The sequence below is a fragment of the Bos taurus genome, chromosome 25 (genome assembly GCF_002263795.3).
Source record: "Bos taurus isolate L1 Dominette 01449 registration number 42190680 breed Hereford chromosome 25, ARS-UCD2.0, whole genome shotgun sequence".
In the NCBI taxonomy this organism is placed as follows: Eukaryota; Metazoa; Chordata; class Mammalia; order Artiodactyla; family Bovidae; genus Bos; species Bos taurus.
Genome location: NC_037352.1, coordinates 26,522,059 through 26,540,554, shown reverse-complemented (window position 1 = coordinate 26,540,554; position 18,496 = coordinate 26,522,059). Strand labels below are relative to the sequence as shown.

At 44.7% G+C, this 18,496-nt stretch overlaps 1 non-coding gene across 1 annotated transcript; it reads left to right on the top strand.

The window, feature by feature from the left end:
• Positions 1-18,001: 18,001 nt before the first annotated feature.
• On the top strand, positions 18,002-18,108 carry LOC112444366 (U6 spliceosomal RNA). The gene has a single exon (XR_003032696.1). It is a non-coding gene; the product is annotated as a U6 spliceosomal RNA (small nuclear RNA).
• The last annotated feature ends 388 nt before the right edge of the window (positions 18,109-18,496 follow it).

Below are 18,496 nucleotides of genomic sequence, written 5' to 3'. Positions count from 1 at the left end.
GCTGGAGCTGGGAACCTCTTCCGGGTCCCTTTGGACTTGTTCTTGCCCTTAGTGTTTCCTCTCATGAATTTCCTCCTTGCGAGTTTCTCTCTGGTCCCTCGAACCAACTCACCTTTGTTTCCCACTCCTTGGGGCAGAGCCGGGCCTGTCAGGTGTCCTGTGGCCTCCCAATCCCGACTTTGTTCTCAACTGAAAAATCTCTCCACTCACATGCTGTTCTCCAGAATCCCCTGGGGGTTCCTGTTTTGCTGTTCTTAGGTCTTTGGCTCCTAGGACCAAAGATGTTCTGCTTTGTAACCAATATAGGATAGAGCCCCAGAAGTGGAATCTTGAGGCTTGGATGGGCGGGGACATCTGTTGGGAGTGAGCACAAAGGCTGATGCTCACTGGCTTGCTCCCCACTGTCTCAGGTTTCTTAGAAGCAGATAGAAATGGTCTCTGAGGTAAAGTCTAAACTCATTGTTGGCACCTAAAGGACTTTCAAGGCCACCTGGGCCAGTCTGCACAGGCCCAGAGATGGGCCGTGTCTCGCGGAGGTTACACAGTGAATCAGAGGACTGTCCCCGACCCAGAGGACTCCCTTTGAAGGCCTTTCTGGGCACCAGGCCTTTTCTGAATGGCCTTGGAGTCTGTGCAGCTTACATTTCCTGGGCTCCTATAATATATTTGACTCAGTTTAGTTCCTTTAGGAAACTGCGAGAACTGGGCTGGTCCTCTCCATTCAGAGTGCGCCTGGGGAGGATTGGGAGGAAGACTGATAGGTGTCATTGTGTAGTCTGGACCTAACACTTTCCACCTACCCCCGGTGCTGCCTCATGCCTCTCCTCACTCACACCAGTTAGTCCTCCACCTGGCTCTCTGATGGAGTCTATGGGAAACTGTAATCTCACTCCTCAGACATTATGAATGATTGGGTCTAGGGATAGCCTGGGTCTTTGAAAAACTCCCAGGTGTTTCCCATGTGCATCCAAGTGGAAAACCACAGGCCCAGCTCGAGGTTACACCTCGGGAGAGGGGCCGGTTCACGGACCAGTTCATGTGTTAGAGTTGAACATGGGTGTGGCCAAAGTTCTGGTGGCCTCGGTTAGCCAAGAGTCGAGCAGCAGAGCCATGGGGCAGTGGGCATCCTGGGGTGGAAGGAGGCAGGCCCAGAACCAGGAAAGGATGGAGGGGCTGGGTGGGGATACTTGATTCTCTGGTGAGGCAGCTACCTTCTGTAATTAATGTCTATAGCAGTGGGGCCCACACTAGGGCTCCATCCAGACCTGGATTTCACTGATTTCAAGATACCTTCAGTTGTAAGATGTCTTCATGTGTTAGAAAGAAAACCCTGCCTGTTGCGGTTGTAAGATGTCATTGATTCAAAGCTGCATCCTGATTGCAGATATGTTCCAAAGTGAAAAAACAGATGTTTTAGAACCAATGAAATACAGTATTCACATTTATATCTCCGGTAACTGACTCATGGGAGGTGTGTAGTGTTTGGTGAATAGATGGAAGCCAAGGGGAAGTTCCCCAGATATCCTGCAGGCATCCCAGGCTCCATCCAAAGCTGAGGACACATCCCGTCTGTGTTTACATCCCTGAGGACAACAGGTGTGGGCAGATTAATGGCCCCCCAAAATGGCCACATCCTAAGCCTCAGAAGTTGTGAATGTATGGCTCTCTGGCAAAAGGGAGCTTGCAGACACAATCACGTTAATGATGTGTCCTGGATTAGTGAGGTGGGCCCAGTATGTCCACATGGGTCCTATTAAGTGAACGGGACTGAGGAGGGTCCAAGTGAGCAGGAGGTGAAGATATTACACCTGCTGCTGGCTTTGCAGTTGGAAGATGGGGCCAGATACCAAGGAATGCAGGTACCTGTAGAGGCTGAAACAAAGAAACGCAGCTCCACCATGGGTTTTGGCCCAGTGAAACCATTTGGGACTTTTGACCACTGCTAGAACTAATAAAATTGTGCTGTGATAAGTTTGAGGTCTTGTGTTAACAGCTTCAATAGGAAACTAGCACTCCATCCAGCTGAATGCCTCTCCCCATCTTAAACCTCACTCAGTTCTTCATTGGCCATGTCCCTATTTCAAGCCCCTATCAACACTTAACTCCCTTGCCTTAAACCAAACAAACTGTGTATATATATGTGTGTGTATATATATATATAATTTTTACATGTGAGTATATAATATTTTTTGCCACACCCCACAGCATGTGGGACCTTAGTTCCCTGACCAGGGATCGAACTCACGTTCACGCATTGGAGGTACAGAGTCTTTTCCCTGTTTTAATTTTATTTATTTTTGGCTGCACTGGCTCTTCGTTGTTGTGTTTGGGCTTTCTCTGGTTTCAGTGGGTGGGGGCTACTCTTTGTTATGGTGCACAGGCTTCTCTTTTTGCAGAGCACAGGCTCCAGGGCACTCAGGCCTCAGGGGTTGTGTTTTGTGAGCTCCAGAGCACAGGCTCAACAGTTATGGCACAGGGGTCTCCACTGCCCTAAAGCATATGGAATCTTCCCAAACTAGGAATCAAACCTGCATTGTCTCCTGCATTAGCAGACAGATTCTTAACCACTGAAGTGCCAGGGAAATCACTATATAATTTTTATATAAATAAGCTTTTTGTATCTTACAGTTGTTTTGTAGATTTACAAAAATATCACAGAGCATACATCCAGTTTCCCCTATTGTTAACATCTTTCAGTGGAACATTTGTTAACCCATGAACCAATGTTATTACTATTTTTATTTTTTTACTTTTTGTTTTCGACATTACTATTTTTAAATAGCTTTACTGCAATAGAATCCACCCACTTAAAGCACCATTGTGTTTAGTACATTCACAGGGTTGCGAAAGCATTGTTACAACCTCATTTTAGAATTTTGTCTAAAAGAAACCCCACTCGGCAGTAGTTCCTCCCCCATTTCTCCCCATCCCCACACCCTCCAGCCCCTGCGAGCCTCTAACCTACTTCCTGTCTCGAGATTTGCCTGTTTTGGGCATTTCACACAAATGGAATCATCCCGTATGTGGTCTAATGTGTTTTCTGTGTGTGCTTCTTGTACTTGGCATGTTTCTAAGATTCATCTATGTAATGTATAATAGTACCTTTATTGTTGGGTAACATTCCATTGTGTGGATGGATTAAACTTTTATTTATGTTTTACTAACTTTCCGTAACATCCCTCTTCTGTTTCAGAATCCTGTCTGGAACACCGCGGTACATTTAGCTGTCCTGTCTCCTTAGCTTTCTCTGTTCTGACTGCTCCTCCGACTTGTTTTCACTGACCTTGACCAATTTGAGGAGTGCTGGTGTGGTTTTTGGTCAAATTCCTAAAATTTGGACTTGTCTGAAATTTCCCCTATGATTCATCCCCATTGGGTTATGGGTTTGGAATAGGAAGTCAGAAGTGAAGAACCTTGCCTTTCACTGAAACTTTTAAGTATTTACATCTTTTTTATGTTATATAAATGGAATTGGTTTTTATCTATCTATGGCTATGCTGGGTCTTCATTGCTGTGCAGGCGTATCTCTAGTTGTGAGCAGGGTGCTGCTCTCTAGTTGAGGTGCGAAGACTTCTCATTGCTGTGGCTTCTGTTGGTGTGGAGCACAGGCTCTTGGACAGTCAGGCTTCAGTAGTTGGGGTGCACAGGCTTGAGGGCACAGGTTCAGTGGTTGTGGCGCACGGGCTTAATTGCTCCGCAGCATGAAGGATCTTCCCGGCCCAAGGATTGAACCCGCATCTCCAGCATTGGCAGGTGGATTCTTTACCACTGAGCCACCAGGGAAGCCCCTCACTGAAACTTTTTCAAGGCTCCCCATTGCCCTCAAGATCAAGTTTGAAAACTTGAAGCTGATGGGTTTCCTATGGCCTGGCCTGAACCAGCCCTTCCAGCTCCACATGTCTCTTCCCTGCTGCCTCCCTCAGCTCCAGGCTCCAGGCTCCATTACCAAAAGTTCAGCCTCTCTACCCCAGTGCTAAATCAAATCTCAGAGACAGAGTTTTGGGTGGAATAGAAAAGGAGAGCTTTATTACTTTGCCAGACGAAGGGGGACACACTGGGATTCTGCCTCTAAAAACTATGTGCCCCAACCTGGGAGAATTTAATGATGGATTTATAACGTGGTTCACAGGTGAGGTCTCTGACAAGATTAGAGTACAAGCAGGGCTTTGTTCAGTTGCTCAGTCCTGTCTGGCTCTTAGTGACCCCGTGGACTACAGCTTGCCAGGTTCTTTATCACTGGGCCACCTGGGAAGGCCAAGCATCTTCCAGGGAGGCAGGGCTGAGGGGTCGTTAGTTTCATTCTAAATCCTGAGGTATCATTGAGCCAGGGGCAGATTTACAGGAGAGTTCAAGGTCAAAGTTGCAGGTGTCATTACTGCATCGGACACTTGCCCCTCTGAAATGCAGCCTCTTGCCTTTGGCAGGCTGTTTTCTGGAAGAGTAGCAGGATTCGGGGAGGGGAGTCTGGATACTCCAGGGTATCACACTTTGCCCTGGGCCTCTGGTGGGGTCCTGAGGGAGATGAGGTCTGGGAAGGAGCCCCAAAAGGGGTTAAGATTAATGAAGAGTCAGAATCCACAAAGCCTGAGGAGGTTTGGTGTATTCATACCTTTGACACACGTGCCCTCCATTCTAGACCCGCCTGGCTGGCTTGACGCCTCATTGCACAGTCACTGAACCCCAGGCTCCTAGGCAGTGGGGAGGCCTGAACCTGGCAGCCTGCCTTCCACTCTGCTCCCAGCCAGAACCAAGCTAGAGCCCTGGAGATGCCCATCTCTTCCTGATGCTGAGACCCAAGAGGAATTCCTTTCAAGTGTGGGTTGGTTTGTTCTTGGCCATACCCAGAAGCTTTCGGGATCTTAGTTCCCTGACCAGGATTGAACTTGTGTCCTCAGCAATGAAAGTGCAAAGTCCTAACCCCTGAACTGCCAGGGAATTCCCTCAAGAGTGGATTTAGTAGCAGATGTTTTACACATGGAGGGCTTCCCAGGTGGCTCAGTGGTAAAGAATTTGCCTGTCAATGCAGGAGACACAGAGACACAGATTTGATCCCTGTTTTGGGAAGATCCCTGGGGGAGGAAATGGCAACCCACTCCAGTATTCTGGCCAGGAAAATCCCATGGACAGAGGGGCCTGGTGGGCTGCAGTTGATGGAGTCGGAGCATGTACGTTTTGCGCATGATTCGAGGGTGGATAAAGGACAAAGTCAGTAGCCATTTCTGAACTCCCCACAGAGGCTGGGCTGCTCCTGGTCCTTTTTGACTATTCCCCAAGTTCAGTGATACACTTTCACTGTGGTAGGTTCACCACTTCCCAGATCACCACCAACCTCCTTCAGGGGGAACATCCCAGCTCACATCTCCAGTTGGCTGGCTGGGGGCCGACACGACCCCGTTCTCCAGGAGGCTTGTCTGGCCCAGCCTGCCCTGTAGGTAAGGCCCACCTCCTTGTGTAAGCCACAGCTGCCCTGGGGGCTCAGATGGTGTAGTGCCTGCAGTGTAGGAGACCCGGGTTCCATCCCTGGGTTGGGAAGATCCACTGGAGGAGGAAATGGCAACCCACTCCAGTATCCTTACCAGGTTAATCCCATGTGCAGAGGAGCCTGGTGGGTTGCAGTCCATGGGGTGGCAAAGAATTGGACACCACTGAGCAACTAACACTTTCTCTGTGTAAACCCTGCATGTGACCAGTGTGTAAAATCTAGCTGCAGATGCTGATGCTGACTGAGATTTGCTTGGGCAGCATCTGGTCTTCCTGTTCTGATGCTATCGTCCTTGCTCTCACTTTCCTGTTCTCCACCCACTACCCTGCATGTCTCTGCCCCACTCAACTCTGTGGCATCCGGCCCTGTGGCTCCCTGTTTTGGACACCTTTCTCTATTTCAAGCTCTCCATGGTCACTTGGACACGATGTGGGCTTTTGCCCTCTGACCTAAAGGCCTCTTATCTGACTCAGACTTCCTACTCTAAACCCATCTCTATTTGATAAGAGAAGAGGAAGTCATTTGACATCTCTCTTTTCTTTTCCTTTTCTTTTCCCATGCTTGTGGGATCTTAGTTCCCAGATCAGGGATCGAACCCAGGCCCTCAGCAGTGCTAGCACAGGGTCCCAACTGCTGGACCACCGGGGAATTTCTGACATTTCTTAAGTATCTAAATAAGTTAGGAGTATTATATTTCATCTTCCCAACAACCTACTAGTTAGCTACATATTTTCCCCATCTTGCTGATGAGAAAAATGAGGCTCAGAGAGGTGAGGAAAACTGACCTGCCCCATATTGAAGAATCTGAAAATGAGAGAGTGATAGAACCCAGGCCTGTGTGATCCTGAAGTCTAGCCAGGATTTTTGATGAGTGAACTGACCCAATTTATGGCCTATTTTATTTTTTTCTAATTTTTAAAAATGATGTATTTATTTTTGGCTGTGCTGAGTCTGCGTTGCTGTATGTGTGGGCTTTCTCTAGTTGCGGTGCTCGAACTTCTCCTTGTGGTGGCTTCTCTTGTTTCAGAGCATGAACTCTAGGGCGCTCAAGTCTTGGTAGTTGTGGCTCCTGGGCTTCGTGGCTCCACGACAAGTGGAATCTTCCCAGACCAGGGATCACACCTTTGTCTCCCATGTTGGCAGGCAGATTCCTAACCACGGAACTGCCAGGGAAGTCCTTCAGAAATTTTTTACCATCCTAACAGACACTCTGTACCCTCACTAAACAAAAAACTCCCCATTCCTCTCTCCCTCCAATCCCTGGTAGTCTCCATTTTTGCTGTTTCTCTGAATTTGCCCTTTTGTGTCCGACTTATTCCACTTAGCATACTGTTTTGAAGCTTCGTCCGTGTCGTAGAAGGTATCAGAACTTCTTTCCTTTGAAAAAAATCCATGATTTCTCCCCCTTCTCAAGATCTATTTTTGATTCATTGGCATGCTTTAAGTCTTTGTTTTGTTGTCACACTTTTCTTTGTTAGTTCTTTGAACATATTTATAATAGGTACTTCAAAGTCTTGGTCTATTACATTTTTTTTCCCACTGAGTTTGGACTGATGCCCCCTAAAGGTTGTTGTTGGTTTGTTTGTTTGTTTGTTTGTTTGTTTAATAATTAGCCTGGTAGGCAGTATCTGTGAAATCTGCCTCCTTCATGCCGTGTGGCCATGGTCTCTACCCTGTTTTTTTGTGTTTTGTTTTTTAACCAATTGATGTTTTTATTTTTAAGCTTGGGTTCCTAGGAAGACCTCTGTGTCAGTGTCACTTAATGGTCAGCCACTTATTGAATGGAGGCTGTACTCAGTTACCTCGCATCAGTGCGAATTCTGTTCTCTGCCAACAAATCTGTGTGTGGGTAGGAGAGTACAAAGTTCAAGCTGTTTTCAAGTTGGCCCCAGATTTACTTTCCTCTGAGCCCTTTTGAAGCTTCTCTGCGCATGTGGCCCCAGGGTTAGCCAAGCGTGGAAGGATGGAGTGGGCCCCCCTGCCCTCCGCTGCAAATGCACACAGCCTCAGCTAGGAGTATGCGTGCCTCAATCTCAACCACAGCATCAGGCTAGTAAAAGCATCAGCTCTTCTCACTTGCACACCCCCAATTTGGCTACTTCTACCAGCAACATTGCTTGGTGTGGGCACTGTCTGCATCTCTAAATCCAATGAGCCCCCTTCATCAGTGAATCTGCTGGTCCTCAACACTGTCCCACCTTGGCAGCTGGGATGAGATGAGATGAAGCAGCCTCAAGCAAGAACACAGGAACAGCCTCCCCCAGTTCTAACTCAAAGTTGAGCAGTTTTCAAGTCAATTCCTTCTTAGATTGGGGCATGTGTTTGGTCAGTTTCAGAGCTCCAAAGTGACTGTTTTGTCTGTTTTACCCAGATTTATAGTTACCTTTGGGGAGAGGATTTGCTGACCTCCTCACTCAAACATAGGTGGCAACCTCTTCCTTTAAATATTTTGAACTTTGTTCTCAAAAACAGTTATGTTGGGACTTCCCTAGTGGTCCCGGGAATCTGCCTGTCAATGTAGAGGACACAGGTTTGATTCCTGGTCAGAGAAGATTCCACAGGCCTGGGGGACAGCTGAGCCCATGCACCACAGCTTGAGAAAGCCCACACGCAGCGACAAACACCAAGTGCAACCAAAAATAATTAATTAAAAACCAGTTTTATTACTTGGCCAAGAAGTTTGGAAGTGGGGGGTTCATAGTGCCTTGAAAACAGTTTGATGCTTTCAAAACTTGTTTTTACAATTCCTTAGACAGGACTGGAGGGCTTCCCAGATGGTTCAGTGGATAAAGAATCCACCTGCAATGCAGGAGACATAAGAGATGCGGGTCCGATCCCTGGTTGGGAAACTAAGATCCCACATGCAGAGAGACAACCAAGTCCACGCATTACAACTACTGAACCTGAACATGCTAGATCCCAAGTGCCTCAACTAGAGAAGCCTGGATGCTGCAATGAAAGATCCCATCCTTGTCCACTTTGACTCGATGCAGCCAAATAGATAAATATTTAAAAAAATTAAAATTTTTTTAAATTTAAAAGTAGGTATATCCAGCCCCTGTTACTGCATTCTGATCAGAGCTCAGGCAGGCTCTCTGGTTACACTGTGTGGCACCCCAGCCCAGCCCCACCTTGTGTCCCCAGATCAGTGGCTGTTGAGACAGTAGAGGGCAGCTTTTGGTCTTCTACAAATGTCCCCAGAGTTCTCCACAGAGGTCAGCAGAAAGCCCCCATTCTCTGTGTTCATGAGCACCCATGCCGTGTGGGCTAGAGGCAGGCATGGGGAAACAGGGTGGTGGAAGGAGCCAGTCCTTGAGTGTCATGGCTGTGGGCTTGTTACTGAACTCAGTTTTGGCTGCTCATTGCTCAAGAGTCCAGTACGAGACAAGTGCTACATAAGGAAAGACACCTTTATTGAGGAAGCTGGCAATCCTAGGGAGAAGGTGGACTCACATCCAAAAAAACCAACTTCCCATTTCCCAAGTTTTTGCTTGGAGATTGTATAGGGGAAAGAGGAAGCAGCTACATGTTGAAGAGAGGGTTGCGGGGCCCATGATCAGCATGTGGTTATTCTTCTGATTGGTTTGCAGTGAGGTGACGGAAGTCAGCATCATCAACCTTCTGGTTCTAACCTGTCTGGGTTCTATGTGCTTGTGGGCAATATATAGTGAACTTCTTCCACCTGGAGGGGATTTCTGCAAATAGAAAGTATCTGCAAAATAGATCCAAGTATTATCTGTAGCCCTTGATAAGAAAGGGAACTAAAGGTCCTTGACTTTGTTTAATGCCTGCTGCTGCTGCTGCTGCTAAGTCACTTCAGTCGTGTCCGACTCTGTGCGACCCCATAGATGGCAGCCCACCAGGCTCCCCCCGTCCCTGGGATTCTCCAGGCAAGAACACTGGAGTAGGTTGCCATTTCCTTCTCCAATGCATGAAAGTGAAAAGTGAAAATGAAGTCACTCAGTCGTGTCCGATTCTTAGCGACCCCATGGACTGAAGCCTACTAGGCTCCTCTGTCCATGGGATTTGCCAGACAAGAGTACTGGAGTGGGTTTACATTCCATTCTCCAGTTGTTATATGGGTGTAAACCCATCAGTAGCAGGAATGTGGGGCCTTCTGGAGTTTCCTGAAGGAGTAGCCAGAATGACTCCATGGCGGGTAATGGAGGGATGGCTTGGGCCAGTGGCTTTTTTTTTTTTAATTAATTAATTTATTTTATTTGGCTGTATCAGGTCTTAGTTGTGCCACACAGGATCTTCCTTGCTTCATGAGGGATCTTTTGTTGTGTAGTGAGGACTCTCTAGCTGTGGCTCTGAGGCTTAGTTGCTCAAAGGCATGTGGGATTTTAGTTCCCCCACTAGGGATCGAATCAGTGTCCTTTCCTTGCAAGGCAGATTCTTAACCACTGGACCACCAGGGAAGTCCCAAATTGTATTTAATTTTAATTATTGTAAGTTAAATTGCAGTGATTATTGTATGGGACAGCACAATTCCAGAGGCTTTAATATAGGGACTCCTGGTAGAGTTATAGGTATGATATTAAAGGAACCTACAAAGAATGTTGAAGCCCCCAGAGGCTAACAATAAAGGGAAAATGTTACTAATTCCAAGATTTAAGGGAAGAAATAGTGTTGCTGAACCCCGTGAAAGCTAGAAACACTTAGGAGGGGGTATAATTCTGATCATCAATTCCAGTGTGTGTGTGTGGTATGGGGGAGTTCTGTGCCAGAAATGAGACAAAGGTCAAATATATATTTCTTATTTTGAATCACAGTATCACAGGAGGTCACCTCACAGATCGTATAGACATGAGCAGAGAGATAAAGTCAGAAGTGTGACTAGAGCGGGGCAGAAATGTCCTCTCTTTTCTTTCCCTCTGATCTCCAGCCTGTCCTACCTTTAGCTGAACCCAAGTGGGAGCCAGAGAGCAAAGGAGCCTCCAGGGTAGAGAGCAGGGCAGAGAAGGGTCTGCGGGGTGGAAGGCAGATGACTAATCAGGCTAGGGTGACAAGCCCCAAAGCACCACTTCTGAACCCCAGGGTCTATGGAACTCTGAAGACCACTTCCTAGGTGGGATGTGTCCAACTGAACAAGTGCCTGGGGCAAAGGCAACAGGGGACCCCTGGAAGTCTTACGGCTTGTGAGGGATCTCTGCGGAGATTCTTAATGGCCGAGGCAGGAGAAGGAATTCAACTCTGTGCCAGGGCTTGACCTAAGCTGGGTGATTTCATTGACATTTTCTTGTTTAACCTTATAGCATTCCTGGAGAGACAAGCATTATCTTTGTTTTATCATTTACCATCTTACCATTTGTCATTTATCATTTTACCATTCTCTTCAATTTAGAGCTGGGATGAGGGCAAGCAGTTGGTGACACCCGTTGGTGACATTTTCCAGACTGGAGGAAAGCCGCACGGGTGTACTGAGTACTTCATTAATTATTCTGGGGCTGGAATGGATCCAAAAACATGCCTTAATGGCCAATACCTGGTCAGCCAGGTCCTCTAGCTTCCAAAATCTAGTATTTCAATTCCTACGACCTCTGGCTTTGCGAAGCACACAGATCTTCACTGTCTTGGTGTGTGGGAATCCCATCAGACCTCCAGGCCTGAACTTGGACTCCTGATTCTCTGGCTTTTCTCAAAGCTCAGCTGGAAACATCAAGGGCTTTAGAGCCCACCAGTTAAACACCAGTTAAACCCTCTAAGGGTTTCCCAGGTGGTGCTTATGGTAAAGAACCTGCCTGCCAATACAGGTGGATTTAAGATACACAGGTTTGATCCCTGGATTGGGAAGATCCCTGGGAGGAAGACATGGCAACCCACTCTAGTATTCTTGCCTGGAGAATCCCCATGGACAGAGGAGCCTGGTGGGCTACAGTCCATAGGGTCGCAAAGAGTTGGACACGACTGAAGCGATTTAGCTTGCACGAATATATATACACACCTGAATCACTTTGCTGTATACCTGAAACTAACATAACATTGTAAATCAAATATACATACAATCCATAGGGTTGCACAGAGTCAGACACAACTGAAACAACTTAGCACGCACGCACACAAACCCTTTAAACACTTAATGATAGCCCCAGGTCAATTGGATAAAGAGAAGCCTGCAAGGACAACTCTAAAGCAGTACTTAAGATCTAAGACCCTTGTGAATGCAGTACCAGGACCTAGTTGTCAATGCAGATTCTACCCCATACCAGCTGTGTGACCTTAGATAAGTCACTTAACCTCTCTGAGCCACTGTGGCCCATTCTTCACTGGAGTAATACCCATCTCATATGTCCTCATCTCTTCATCCACACTCACTCTTGAGCTGAGCTCATCTGGACATGGCTTTAAATACCAACCATATTCTGTTGCTGCTGCTGCTGCTGCCAAGTCGCTTTAGTCTGACTTAGCGACCCCATAGATGGCAGCCCACCAGGCTCCCCCATCTCTGGGATTCTCCAGGTAAGAACGCTGGAGTGGGTTGTCATTTCCTTCTCCAATGCATGAAAGTGAAAAGTGAAAAGTGAAAGTGAAGCTGCTCAGTCATGTCCAACTCTTAGCAACCCCATGGTCTGATGACCCCCAAATTCATACTTCAGAGTGGGTGTCTTCTGGGAGCTGGTAGGGGCTCATAGAGAATTGCTTACTTGGAACCTCCACTTGGGTGTCTAAGAGGCGTATCGAATTTAGCATGTTCCCAGATGAATTCTTTATCTTCTCCCCCAAACCTGCTCCATCCCCAGCCTTCCCGTATCTGAAAACCACAATTTGGTTCTTACAGTTAGTTGTGACAGAAATCTTGGTGTTGTCAGATCCTCTCTCTCACAACACCCCCCTACCCCCACCAAAGCTAATAGGCTAAGAAATTCCACTGGTTCTACCTCAGAAAATAAGCAACAGTTGAACTGCCCTCCACATTGCCCATCGTCCTGGTTTGGACTCCTTCATCTCTCACCTGACCCAGTGCAGGAACTCCTGCCCTCAGGATCTGGCCCTATTTTCTCTCCTACCTCCCCTCCCACCCTCTCCCTGGCATGCACTCTGCTTCAGACATGCTGGCTTCCTTGGGGTTCCCAGAACACGCCAGGCATGATCTGCTGATAGGATCTTTGATTTGACTTTGTTCTCCATAATAGCAAACACTGTAGATTTGTCTAGACTCTGTCTCCCCTTGGGAGACGGTCACCTCCAGGAGGACAGGTGACTGGCACTTTCTTTGGTTCATGATTACAAACTATGCCTAACTCATGGTTGCTTTCATGCTCAGTGGCTTCAGTTGTGTCCGACTCTGCGACCCCATGGACTGTAGCCCTCCAGACTTCTCTATCCATGGGATTCTCCAGGCAAGAATACTGGAGTGGGTTGCCATGCCCTCCTCCAGGGGATCTTCCCCACCCAGGGAAAAAACCCGAATCTTCTGCATCATCTGCATTGTAGGCAGATTCTTTGCTGCTGAGTCACCGGGGAATTTACTGTAGCGTTCAACAAATATTTATGAAATAAATGAACAAATTAAATAACATTGTGAGGTAGATTCTTTATTCTCATTTCAAAGGTCTAGAAAACAGACTCAGAAATGTGCCCAAGGGAATTGCCTGGTGGCCCAGTGGTTAGGACCCAGTGCTTTAACTGCGGGGGAGCCAGGGTTCCATCTTTGGTTGGGGAACTAATCCTGCAAGCTGCGTGGCACAGCCATAAAAAGAAAAAAGAAAAGAAATGTGCCCAACTTCACACAGTTAAGGTCAGGGAATCAGGCTAGAATGTTTGCCTTCAAGGCCTAGACCTTACTCATGACTGACATGTTGTTGGTTGATGTCATCCCTGACATTAACCAGCATGAAGGATATTCTCATGTGAAAAGTAATTTTATAAGTGAGTGCCAGGAAAACACCAGACTCCTCTGAGGAACTATTGTATTTCTTCCTCCTTGAATAAGAGAACTCATCATATAAATTGTCCCTTTGGGGGTCGGCCCCAGGAAGTTCATAGTCAAATGTGGAGTTCGTCACTCTACTTACTCTTTCTTAGCCTTGGATTTTGTTTGTTTGGCTGCATTGGGTCTTAGTTGGGGTGTGTGGGCTCAGTTGCTCATCAACATGTGGGGTCTTAGTTCCCTGACCAAGGATCAAACCAGAGTCCTCTGAATTGGAAGGTGGATTCTTAACCACTGGACCAGCAGGGAAGTCCCTGCTTTTTCATTTTATTGATAGTTTTCTTTGCTGTGCAGAAACTTTCTAGTTTAATGTAGTCCCACTTGTTTACTTTTGTTTTTGGTATTAAGTTCAAAAAGTCATTGTCGTAACCAATGTCAAGGAGCTTATTGCCTATGTTATCTTCCAGGAGTTTTATGGTTTCAGGTCTTAAGTTCCAGCCTCAGTCCATTCTGAGATATTTTTTGTGTATGATGTAAGATAAGGGTGCAGGTTAAGGCTTCCCTGGTGGCTCAGTGGTAAAGAATCCACCTGCCAATTCAGGAGATGCAGGTTCAATCCCTGGGTTGGGAAGATCCTTTGCAGAAGGAAATGGCAACCCACTCCAGTATCCTTCCCTGAAAAATCCCATGGAAAGAAGAGCCTGGTGAGCTACAGGCTATGGGGTCATAAAAGAGTCAGACACGACTTAGTCACTAAACAACAAAGACTAATTTTTTTACATGTGATTGTCCAGTTTTCCCAACACCATTAATTGAAGAACTTTCCTTTCTTCATTGTATATTCTTAGGTTTGTTGTTGTAAATTAATTGACCATATTTTGTGGATTTATTTTTGTGCTCTCTATTCTGTTTCATTGATTTGTGTGTCTGTTTTTATGCCAGTGCCATACTGCTTTGATTATTGTAGCTTTGTAATATAGGCTGAAGTCAGGAGGTGTAATGCCTCCAGCTTTGTTCTTTCTCAAGACCGCATTGGCTCTTGGGGTCTTTTGTGATCCCTTGCAAATTTTAGAATTGTTTGTTCTATTTCTGTGAAAAATGCTACTAGAATTTTGATATGGATTGTATTTAATCTAGATTATTTTTGGTGGTATGGACATTTTAACAATATTAATTCTTCTAATCTGTGAACATGAAATATAATGTCATTTTTCTGTCTTTTTCAGTTTCTTTCATGAATGCCTTAGAGTTTTCAGTGTACAGATCTTTTGCCTCCTTGGTTAAATCTATTCCTAGGTATTTCATTCTTTTTGATGCAATTATAAATGGGATTGTTTTCTTAATTCCTCTTTCTGATAGTCTGTTACTAGTGTATGTGAACACAGTTGATTTTTAGGTACTGATTTTGTATTCTGCAACTTTACCAACTAATAGGAAGCCCATAGAAGGGGACCAAAGGGGACTCAGGATTCATTGATTGGGTTTTTATAATGCCTCCAGGATCCCATGCTATTTGTCTCCATTCTCTGTACCCATAACGTTGTCAGCATCTTAGGGCTGGTTTTTCTCAGAGTTGTAGGATGTGTTTTAATCACGTGGTAAGAAAGAAAAGTCATCTCTCCTGTTTTGTTTGTTTGTTTGTTTTTGTTTTAGGCAAAGAAGAACTTTCAAACCTTCTAAGTTTGCAACTCAGTGGCTAGAATGGAGTCACATTCTCTTTTCTGATCCAATCGTGGGTAGAAGTGGTGGTGGTTTCTTTAGATCATCAGACTTTTTCCTGGAGCTGAAAGGGTGTGTCAGTGTCCCTGATATGCAGAAAGAGTGGCCATCTGAATGAACTGGGGTTCTCTGAGGAAGGAGGAAGGCAGGATGGATGATGGGGTTGGTTAATCTGGGCACTTTCTTTTCACATTTCAAGGGCTTTTTTGTTGACTGTCTGGTATTTATTTTAAGTATATTCATACTTTACAGTGAACTAATAAAGCTAATTGGGGATTTAGGTACTGGAGTAGGGCTTCCCAACTTGAAAGCATTCAATTTTTCCTTTTTTTTTTTTTTTGAGAAAAAAACTCCTGGATTAGCATCAGACTGTTCATCTGCAAAGACTTTTCATCAGCAAAATCAAGTATTCAGATAGTAGAAGAAGATCAGACCACACCCTCTAGATTCTAAAGAAAATTATTTTTAGCCAAGAATTCTGTATCAAGCAAGTATAAGAATAAAATAAAGACATATTAGGGTGTAAGATTACTTAGAAAGTTTAACTTCTTCTTAGAAAGGTCACTTTCTTAGGAAGTGACTTGAGGATGTGTTCCAACAAAAATGAGGGATAAATCATGAAAGAAGGATGTAGGGTTCAGGTAACAGGGGATTCCACTTTCAAGAGAAATAACCACCAGTCCCAGGATGAAGCTGTGTAGCCATGAGGAGAGGCAGGGGAACAGATAGGCCACTCAGAGCAAGCAACTAGGAAAAGCAATTTGATATTCTAGGAAAAAATAAAGAAGCATAATTAAGAGTGGGTAATCTTAGTAAATTATTAGACTGTGCACTGAATAATATTGGTATAATATTTAAAGGAAAGAAAATGAATAGTGTTCCATTTTTAGACTCAAACCCTGGACCAGACATTGCTGATCCAGACTCTAGATCAGACTGTGCTGATCTTGAATTTCTGAGATAATTGAAATATTCTACTTCTGTGCTAATCAGTACAGTGAAGCCATTGGCCATGTGTTGTTTTTGAGAACTTGAAATGCAGCTGGCTAGTTGCAACCAAGGAGATGAATTTTAAATCTTTAAAACAATTTTTTTTTTACACTGGTTTTTCCCATTGGTTTTTACATTGGTCCAGTGGTTAAGAATCTGCCTGCCGATGCAGGAGACACATGTTCGATCCCTGGTCTGGGAGGATCCCACATGCCGCAGGGCAGCTAAGCCTGTGCGCCACAACCGCTGAAGCCCGAACTCCCTAGAGCCTGTGCTCTGCGACAAGAGGAGCCACCACAATGAGAAGCCACACACCGCAACTAGAAAGTAGCCCCTGTTCGCCACAACCAGAGAAAGCCCATTCTAAGCAACAAAGACCCAGTGTAGCCAAAATAAATTAATTAGCTAAAAAATTTTAATTGAAGTATAGTTGATTTACAATGTTGTGTTGGTTTCTGCCATACAACAACATATGCATGCTAAATTGCTTCAGTCATGTCTGACTCTTTGCAGTCCTGTGGATTATAGCCCACCAGGCTCCTCTGTCCATGGGGTTCTCCAGGCAAGAATACTTGAGTGGGTTGCCATGCCCTCCTCCAGAGGATCTTCCCCACCCAGGGATTGAACCCACATCTCTTATGTCTTCTGCATTGGAAGACGGGTTCTTTACCGCTAGTGCCACCTGGGAAGCTATATATATATATATATTCTTTTATCCTATATGTATATTATATAATGTATAGAATAAAAATATGTATATTATATAATATATACTTTTTCAGATTCTTTTCCAGATTCTTTTCAGTATATAATAAGATATTGAATATAGTTTCCCTGTGCTATAAATAGGTCTTTGTTATTTATCTATTGTATATACAGTGATGTGTACCTGTTAATCCCAATTTATCCCTAAATAAATTCCTAATTTATCCCTCCCCCATCTCTTTCACCTTTGATAACCATAAGTTTGTTTTCTATGACTGTGAGTTTTATAAATAAGTTCATTTGTATCATTTTTTTAGATTCCACATATAAGTGATATCATATGATATTCGTCTTTTTCTGACTTATTTCACTTTGTGTGATAATCCCTAGGGGTCCATCCATGTTACTGCAAATGCATTATTTTATTCTTGTTTTGACTGAGTAGTATTCCATTGTGTGTAGGGGTGTGTGTGTGTGTGTGTGTGTGTGTGTGTATAAAAGCCACATCTTTCTTTCCATTGAATTTTAAATCTTAATGAATTTTAATTAATTTAAATTAAAATAGTCCCACTTGGCTAGTTGGTGTTGTATTGGACAGTACAGCTCTAGACAATGCAAAGAAGAGAATGCAAGTATTCACTACTTTAAGCATTATAAAACTAAATGTGCGCATATCAGAAACTAGGCAGAAGAGAGATCAGGAAAGGGAAACCATGAAGCAACAGTCAAGAAGTTGCTATATAAGAGGGGACTCCCGTGGTCCAGTGGTTAGGATACTGCACTTCTACTGCATGGGGTTCAATTCCTGGTTGGGGAACCAAGATTCCCGCATACTGCACGGTGCAGCCAAAAATAAATAAACAAAAGTTTCCAGCCACTGACATTAGAAAAAAGAAAAAAAAAAATTTTTTTTTAAATGGACTTCCCTGGTGGTTCAGCAGCTAATACTCCATGCCCCCAGTGCAGGGGGCCCAGATTCGATCCCTGGTCAGGGAACTAGATCCCACATGCTGCAGTAAGACCTGGCATGACCAAATAAATAAATATTTTTCTAAAAAAGGATTTATAATTGCCAACATTTACATAGAACTTATGATCTATTAAAAATGAGGCAACAGGCCTCAAATGGAGTCCATTTGTATTGAGCCAAGTCATTCAAACCAAAACTTAATACCTAACCTGATTATAATTTCAGCTGTTCCCAGGCATGAAAGTTTAAATTAACCAGTCTGGTGCTCGCTTCTGCAGCACATATACTAAAATTGGAACGATACAGAGGAGATTAGCATGGCCCCTGTGCAAGGATGACACGCAAATTCGTGAAGCGTTCCATATTTTTATGGAAGCAACCTAGATGCCCATCAGCAGATGAATGGATAAGAAAGCTGTGGTACATATACACAATGGAGTATTACTCAGCCATTAAAAAGAATACATTTGGAAAAAAAAAAAAAAAGAATACATTTGAATCAGTTCTAATGAGATGGATGAAACTGGAACCTATTATACAGAGTGAAGTAAGCCAGAAAGAAAAACACCAATGCAGTATACTAACGCATATATATGGAATTTAGAAAGATGGTAACAATAACCCTGTGTACGAGACAGCAAAAGAGACACTGATGTATAGATCAGTCTTATGGACTCTGTGGGAGAGGGAGAGGGTGGGGAGATTTGGGAGAATGGCATTGAAACATGTATAATATCATGTATGAAACAAGTCGCCA